A 10,115-nucleotide genomic window follows, 5' to 3' on the forward strand; every position below is an offset into this window, starting at 1 on the left:
AATAATAATTATAATAATTAAAAAATAATATTTATTAAAACTAGCATTCTCTTAAACTCTTTTGACCGATTATATTAATGTTTTTAATTTTATTGCAAAAGAAAATGGGTTCAAAAGATATTTGTACCATACGACTATGTACAGATGGGTCTATGGTGCCCTTCGCAACGTTTATTGACTTTATATTTTGGTAAGGAAACAAACCAAGTTTAGGATTAAATTCCTTTACAACTTATTTCTTATGGTTCCGCTTTTCAATTACCAATCTATGTTAATCTGTGCGGGTGCTATTATAGCTGTTAGAGTTATGGTAGTTCCTCATAAGGTTCTTAAATCCCGATTGTTGCAAAGAGCGTGTATCCAGATTGTTAATGTTTATAATATACAGAGGTTGAAACAATTTCATAGTTTACTATCATATATACTATCATTTTATATTGTTTATAAGTTTGCATTGGGGCTTGACAGAACAATAAAACTGATTATTCATTGTATTATAAGTCGACGGACGTTGACTGTGCCTCAGTCGCTATTTTGTTTATATTTATTTATAGGTATATTAATTGAAGATTCACATAAAGGTACTGTGAAAATAAAATTTTAAAATTAATAAATATATATATATATATATACATATACAATCTGTAGTCTGATGTGATCTGATATGATATGCTAGGTATACCACAAACCTATTAATACTTTATAGTTCAAATATTTGTGTCTATAGTTATACTCTATCGCTGTCGGAATAAACTATTTATTTTGACTTTAACTATTGTATTATGTTTGACATATATAAAATATAATTAAATGCTTTTAACTTAAATGTTTTTAGCAGGCTATTAGGTCAATTTAAATGGTTCTTATATAAAATTATTTATTGTAGCAAATTGTTCAAAATTTATTAATGTACCATAATTTCATTGGCTTTATAACTTCTTACATACATTTGTAGTACCAGTAAATGTATTTAAAATTAACTTTTATTTTTTCCTTATACAACAGTAAACAACAATATACATTCCTTAGATAAAATTTATATTTTATTATTTTATTTCAATATTAACCATACCGAACAGCGAGCATATAAAGTAGATTATACTATGCCATATATGAGTAAAGTATCTTTATGTTGTTGCACTATCTTACTGCTTCCTTGGAGCAATCCAGTTTGGCCTATAAGTTTATTGCATTAAAAATGGCAGTATCAAGTGAATGAAGCAATTAAAAAGTAGTAAATTCTTATTTTAAATCTAGTCGAAGCAGACAGATAACTTAAGCTGAACATAATAAACTACTTAATTCAGTGGAAAAAACATTTTTTCTACGTTAGTTTACTTTTTAGGTATAACTAATTTCCCTTTTTTACGATATTTAAATTTTTTTGTATATAAAAATTTTTCACTCTTATCGTAAAAAAAATTTAATAACTCAATAAATTAGAATTTTATTGCATTAAAATCAAGTTGATGTCTCAATATGCATAATTTTGCAATAAAATATATTAAATTCAATTAAGTGAATTGTAATTCGATTTTTGAAACTTTCATTTTCAAAGCACTAAACTCTTTCTTTAAATTGAAATTAATGGGAATATAAAATAAATAAATTGAAATAAATCTTTTTGAACAGAATCAATCATCTCATATATTGTACAACAATACCAAGAAAAAAAAAAAAGATTACCTACTCGTATGAGATATTTGACTCATGTTTGCTAATTTATTTAGGCAAAATTTTTCACATATTTTAGAGTCTGGCGATTTGTCATTCACTTCAGTCACAAACGGCAAAAATATCTTTGAAGTTTCACTAATGAAATTTTTCGCCTCTCAAAATGTTTTACAATCTTTAAAAATATTTGAGGGTTTTTTTTGCATTCCGTGGAATTAGCTACATGTTAATTTGCCACACCTCTGAAATCTGATTAAGAAAGAAATTAAAAAAATCTTAAAATTACGAGTATTTAAATGAAGATAAAGTAACTAAAAAGGAATAACTAATTGGATGCAGCGTGATATGTTAATGAGCAACGTCGAATCGATAACTTAAATAAGTTTATTGATCAGCTAATGTAATGCGATATTATTGGGAAAATATTTATAAAAAGATGTAGTTAGTTAGTGTTAAATATAGATACATTTTTATGTGATATATGAGTACAAAAATATCGTTCACTTCAATAAATTTTCTTTTTCATAAAACTTAATTTAATTTTATTTTTATATTAATGTGGTTGTTTAAAGTTTAAGTCTTATTTAAAGAAAAATTCATTTATTAATATTATATATTTATTTTGGTATGAAAAAACGAAATATAGCTTTCCTAACAGCATATCAGTATTAAGAGATATGTTAATCATGTTTTATTTCATTTAATTAAGATATGATAATATTGCAATATATTATTGCAAATAATGATAATAGATTTTAATAATTGATTTATCTTGAGCAAAGTACTGACTATGTTGAAATTAGACTTATTATAAAGAATTTTTTTTTCATAATGTTACAAACCGAATCTAACTTTGATCTATCGAATCAAAACTCTAATTTTTTTTTGTACTAACTGATCCAATATTTTGGCTTCTTAGTTTTAAGCGTTCATTTATCAGACTGTTCATCGGTGAAGGCGAAAGATCTATAAAATTATCTAAATTCGGTGGAATGGATTTAGTCTCAGTTCTTCTATACTAGGATTCTTGAGAGGAATGTGGTAGCAAAACGGCGGAAAATTGCTAATTGAGATTTGTGGCAGTTATCTAATGGCCTGCCATTGCAACCAACTAAACCAACTAAAAAAAATAAACTCAGTTTTTTAAGTCAATATGTACAATGTTGAAACTTTCTTAACAATAGTTGGAACAAAGAGCACTAACATCTGCATACTCGTTAAAATACAATATGAAAAATTCATATTCTAACTGCTTTTGCTATGCGGTTATAAGAAGACAATCCTAGACCCTTTAAGAAAACTTGAACGATATTGAATAATTTTTTAATAATAACTCCTAACTGAATTTGATATTGTTAACTATGACCTTTCAAGAATTTAACTAAAGAATGCTGATAACTGCAGATTATCTGAATGTTTGAGTGGAACATTGACGCATCTCTGAAATAAATTTTAAAGGAAAAAAAATTTTCGATTTTATCTACTCTTGCTGTATAGTTATCAGAAAACTCATTAAAGTCAATAAAAACAATGTTGACAGGTTTCTCAGTCTATATATGGTGTATGCTTAGACTAATAAATGGTTTCTTAAATAGGCATGCTCGGTAAACTACCAACGTTCAAGAATGGGATTTAAGGAAGAAGATTCTCTAAAATTTACCCTGGAATGAAAAATTCACCTATCTTATAAGCTCCAACCATGCAATATGTCACTGAACCAAATGAAGATCGTAGCGTTGATCTAAAAGAATTGTTGTTTTTTTTGGGTTTGTCGTGAATTTGTCTGAACACTTTCTATATTCATAACGTATTTGATCCCATGGTTCGCGCTACACTCAACTTTAGAAATGAAAGTAGTTTCCAAAGCTCTACTAAGAAATAAACAATATAAATTATTATATCACAATAATTAATATTTTCTATTAGTTATTCCTATTAGAATTCAAGAAGTATTATATTTTGGCATTAATATTTTATTCCTCTGTAGCAGACCTGTCCAAAGCATGGCTCGGGGGCCACATTCGGCCCATGACTAATGTTTGTGCGGCTCGCGACACGTTTTTAATCTATCACAATTATTAAAATTTTTTTTTTGATGTACTTGTAAAACTACATTATTTTATTTTTATGGCATACCAAATGAATGAAGTCAAATTAATAAATTAATACAACTAAATTTAACATTATAACCGAATTTTTATTGCTTCTGCGGCCCTCCAATCTGTACAGTGATTTGTATTGGCCCGCGATCGCTTCTGGTCTGGATAGCCCTGCTCTATATTATGAAATACTGCGATTTTTATACAAAAATGTCTATTTCGCTTTACTCACACTTTATGTGGCAGAAAATTTAGAATTATCATTCGTAGTCTTCTCTAAGTATCATCCAGCTTCTTATGTCTTATATCTTTATGTATATCGCTTTTGAGATAAGCCGTGTTTCACTTTTTAGCTGACTGCTGTCGTACACTGACATTTCCAGTTATTAAAATTAGGCCAACGTTGCGAAATTGTTTTACTGTTTTTTAAATTTGTGTAATACAGTTAATTTGCTACTTCAGTTGATTACACGATTACACAGTTTCAGCAGATCGCTGCCGAATGGATTTAATTGAATTGTAATGAATTTTTTATTACACACAGTAATTTTCAATTAATTAAGATTAAATTAAATAACAAATTTAATGCACTTTTTCATTTAAAAAAATGAAGGTATTTTTTATATGTAGGTATATAATTTATTTAAAAAATAAATTCGATATATAGGCTGAATGTATTGAAACTAAAATTCGGTTTGAACGAGTTTTTAAGAGTTTAAATGCATAATTAAGTTTATGTATCTGAACTTTTTTTATTTATTTATTTATTTTATAGTGAAATTGTTTAATAGCGGATTGAACGGCTTCGAAGCTGATAGCCTGAATGGGTTTAAAGCTGATTGCCTGAATGGGTTTAAAACTGATATTTTGAATGGCTTTAAAGCCAACAGCCACATAAACACCACACGACAAACTTGTTGCTTTTACGGGTTATGGACTGCATTTTAATTTTTTTTATTTTTTTTATTTTTTTTCATTATTGCATAGTAAATTTGATAAAGATAAAAGTGACTTTTAAGGCTTAAGATACAATATTTAAATTTTTATATAATATGTTCAGCAAGTGCATTAGTACACACTTTTACGATTTTATTTTAAAGAGTTGTGAATAAATATTCAATATTAAATTTAATTTTGAGTCACATATAAAAATGGCATAAAGTTTTAAAAAAACATAAAATATTGAAGAAAGGAAATATACACAGAAGCAAAACGTAACTGAACTCAACTATTATTATTGTTAGTATTGAGTGAAATAAAAAAAAATCGTTCACTTAAGTTTTAAAGATGAAAATGACTTTAGGCTGCAGGGAGAAAAGTTGCTTAAATGATTTCAAACATTAAAAAATTATGATTTGCATAAGTGTTGAAAATTTATATTTGAAGATTGAAGCATCTCCTGTTTTTCTGAACTACTGCGAATAAAAACCTATAAACCTTAAAGCAAATATTTTTCATATTTAACTGGAAAAACTCAAAAAAAAACTTATAATTGTGTAGTTATACGAAAATGCATTTCATTTTGGCATATTTGCATATTTTAATTTTGCGAAAATTTCACTTGGATGTAACGCAGCTGAGGAGATTTCAAATGGTTGTAATGACAAAAAAAAAAATGAATAAATCTGCAACAGAAGAAATAAAAAAGACAACAATTAATTGAAACAAAATAAAAACAGAAATTACAATTCATTACAAAGTAAAAGTAGTTTGTCATTTTGCCAATTTAACTGAAATTTTTTATCACTAACAAAAAGTTTTGATTTTCCTTTTAAATAAAAAATAGAAAAAATCATATAAAAAATCTGTAGATATAGTAAAATAAGTGCAACTTAAATTGAGTTTATAAATGAACTGCAAAGAGCCAATAGCTCTCCGATAGACTGTTAACGAACAAAAAGACAAATAATAAAATATACAATATATATTATTAGACAATATATATTATTAGACAATATATACGGTTTTTAGCTGTCATTGCGAATTTTGCTTAGACTATCGGCTTCAAATATGTAGCTTTATTCACGTACAAGATTTAATCTCTCTAAAAATAAGAGTACTCTACAATTATGTAACAATAAGTATAATTGTACATACAAAATCCCTCCGAAGAATAAAAGACGGAATTCCTCAAGGATTGTTGCTCTCCCCTTTGTTGTACAACATCTTTACGTCGAACATCCCAATGCTAAGTCCCTCGATACTAGCATTATACACAGATGACACGTATATGTTATTTTCCGATAAACATGCCAGAAATATAACCAACACATTGCAGGAGCATATTATTCATATCCTGGAATTCTTTCAGAAATGGAAAATAAAAATGAACAACGAAAATACTAAGTCCCTGTTTATAATTCGTAAATACAGTCAGCATTTACCGAGAGTGAGAGTTAGTGACATTGGGATAAATTCAGAGAACAGTATCAAATACCTGGGAAATAAGTTTGATAAGCGGTTCACTTGACACAAGCATATATAAGAAAAAAAATGTTAGTTGTACGAAAACACTGCAGTGCTTAAGACAACTTTTTAAACACAATAATCTTAGCGCTAAGAACAGAAAGTTAATCTACATCCAGATAATCAGGCAGGCACTTCTCTACGGGTGTGTGGCGTATAGTAAACCTATGAACTCTACTAAGCTGCAAGTTGCTCAAAGTCAGATTCTCTGAAGACTTTTCAAAATGTCATGGTGTATCCGCACGAACGATATGCTAAGAGACATTAGAATAGACCCGATCCAAAAATACATAAGGAACAGAGCGCTGAAGCTATAAGCGAAAACTGACAGGCTCTCGTACATAGCACTATCTAATGTGAGAGTAGGCACTAGGCGTAAGGGGTGATATGCAGATCTTAGATCAGTTATCGAATAATTAGCAAAACTAGTGTGGAGTAAATAAATTAGTCAAAGATAAGGGTGGGACTGTGTAGAAACCCTCCAGTTAACAAAGAACAAATGTGCCCAGTTGCACTGACTCGTAAAAACCTCAACATAAAACAAAATCCAATACTCGTATTTATACAAAATTTTTTTAAAAACCATATGATATCTTTACACAATTATATAATCTATTACATATAAAATCTATACAAAATCCATACAAAATTTATGCAAAATCCATACCAAATAAAATCTATACAAAATCGATGCAAAGTCTATACTAAATCCATACCCAATAAAATGTATACAAAAAATCTATAAAAAATCCTCACCAATTTCTTACAAAATACGTTCAAAGTGAGGTATGGTTCTTATATACAATATATATATAATACAATTTATACAGATTCCATATCAAATACATATAAAATCTATACAAAATAAATACAAAATTTATACAAAATCCATAATAAATAAAATCTATACAAAATCGATATAAAATCTGTACTAAATCCATACCCAATAAAATGTATACGAAAAATCTATAAAAAATCCCCACCAATTTCATACAAAATAAATTCAAAGTGAGGTATGGTTCTTATATATAGATATCTTCTATATAGATAGATAAATATAAAGTATATTTACAATTTTTGAAAAAGTCTATTTTGCGCAAAATACCTTTTTTAACTAGGATCGTGAGTGAAAATTTAATTGTTCATTTTAGCAATTAAAAGTGAGATAATTGAGAAATTTGATATAAGCAACAAGCGTTTACACTGCAATAGCTATAACATAAATATCAAAAATGAAGTTGAGTAAATAAATTACTTTAGCACTGCGCACATTTCAGCTACATTTACTGGCTACTCTATTGCATACAAGTGGACTCTAGTGACAGTAGTCAGCTACTGTTATTCGCTACCGTGGTCAACGACTGTAGTTGGCTACTGTGACCATCGTATGTTAGGCATTGTGTTATGTTGAAGAAATATGACAGAAACAGAGTATTGTCTTTTATAATTACTATACGCATATCGAAAAGTTCTCTTTTAATATTTATTTCAAGATTGGACAGTTTTAGATTGGATAGTTCAAGATTGGACACTTCAAAATTGGACAATTTAAGATTGGATAGTTCAAAATTGGACAGTTTCCAAAATGTTCTGTTATTCTGTTTGGATACCTATAAGATTTAGTTATTTCTGATATTAGTGTGATAAATTGTTAGCAACAGTCGTAACGTCCCTAAAATGAGTGTAAAGCAGATGTCACACTAATTGATTCAGTTGCCCATTGCCAGCAATTTACCGCTTACTTGTTAAGTTGTTGTATTTTCATCAGTACTTGCAACGCGTAATCAGTAGCAACAACTTGTTGCAATGTGAAAGCTTGCAATTTTTTTTTTCTTATGTATTTTCTTTACTGACGTATGCAGAAAAAGCAGAAAAAACAAGCAAAAATTGAAATATAAAAAATTCCACTCGCACTTTTACTTGCCAATTGCTTGTATCTTTTTTATGCTTTAAACAATTTGCTTATAGATACATATTTCAACATATGTATATAAGCATCATCAGTACATAAGATGTATATAAACAAGTAATCTCCTGTTTATGCTGTTGCCACACATTGTTTCATATGATTGCTGCAACAAAAATTAAAAGTCTTGCATACACACGCGTTGATTTGCGATATATCTCAACGAAAATGCAATTAAAAAAAATAATCATAATAATTTAACTGATAATTGTCGTTGGTAAGTTAAATTAAAAAATATTTCAACAAAAACAAGACATCATAAAAATTTATGAGCAGAAAAATATAAGCGCTCAGAAGTCTGAAGCCATAGACATAGATATAGACAGAGAAAAACAGATTTCGAGAGAGGCAAAGAGATAAATTATAAAAACAATTAATCTACAAAAAGTGAAAGAAAAGTATTTTGATTGATTTTATAATGACAAGATAAATAAATTAAATAGTTGATTGCTTTATGCAATAGTAGTTTCGGCAACATTTTCAGTTAGTCCGTATTATATTATGAAGTAAAATTGCTTCCGAAGTGAAAATCGTTCTCATATGTGTTAATAGTTACAGTAGTATAAGCAAAATTTATTAATCAAAGATATAATTACAATTAAAAAAAAATTGTAAAGATAATTATAAAGTTGATAAGCGAAGAATTTTCAGTTATATCTGTTCCGTGCTGTCATTACTCAGAATTCGCTGATTGTTTTAATCAACTCTTGATATGACCAACATAACATACTCTTGCAGTTTAGATACAATAGTTCTAATTTGTTAAGAATATAATGCTGTGCTCTTTTCTTAGTTTTATTTTTTTATAACGTGTCTAGCAGTAGCTATTGCTTGTCTCTGATTATTATTATTATCTCTGCATAAGAGAGAAGTGGGGACATTTCGTGGTAAATTTCTGTCATCAGTAGAAATCAAGAGCTCTTCTCCAGATTTAGTTCTAGAATTTGTTTACAAAGCTTTAAAGGGCTTTGTGAATTTGATACAGTTCGGTACTCTTTTGGCCACAACACCAGCTATTTTGCAAATTCACGTCATTAGTTTAAAAAAAAAAAAGAAATAGTGTGAGCATATTCTCTTGGTCCTCTTTCTTGGTCATCCAGGACCTCTCTCTAAAGTGAGCATTTTAGGATTTGCCAAATGTTGAAAGTGAATTTTAAAAATCTCTGCGTTTTTAATAGTAGAATAGGCAAATAGGCCTAAATTAATCCTTCAGATCGCCGATATAAATAACCTAACCTGGACCTAACCTAGTTGTAGTAAATTGATAACGTTATGTATTAATTTCTTTATCTTTCCTAGAAATATGAATGTATATATTCTATTTTTCAATCTGATGTTATGGCTTTCCAATCCTGTAAGCTTATTTTATAATTATTGTCTACTATATAATCAATGTATCCTTATCTGGTAAACTTGTTAAAGTCTGTGTTTTTTTTAATCGTCTAAGAATCATTAATGCATGATTTTATGCTTGACTTATAAAATCTTATTTTTAAGTTTTGAGCTGTTAAAGCATTAATGTATAATGAAATCTTTAAAAGTTACTTAATTACAAATTCAGGGAACCTAACATAATATATTGGGTTCATAATATCATCATAACCACTATATAAGTCCGCATATTATCATAAAATGAAATAACTAACACTTCACAAATAGACTTAATTATATTATTTATCAAAATTTGTTTATATTACTTTTAATATATAAACAATAATACATCCACTGGAATTATATCTTTACTTGTGTCGAGATACAACACTGTGTGTCACGTCTTCTGATTGTCACTGGAAAGCAGCAAGCGAAGCCTATTACTTTCTATATTTTCCTGCAAGCTGAAAGAGTAATATTTAACACTAAGTAATATTTATAAACTTCTTAATAGTGTAATATATTACAATACAATATTT

Source organism: Teleopsis dalmanni, chromosome 1 (genome assembly GCF_002237135.1).
Source record: "Teleopsis dalmanni isolate 2A chromosome 1, ASM223713v2, whole genome shotgun sequence".
Taxonomy (NCBI): Eukaryota; Metazoa; Arthropoda; class Insecta; order Diptera; family Diopsidae; genus Teleopsis; species Teleopsis dalmanni.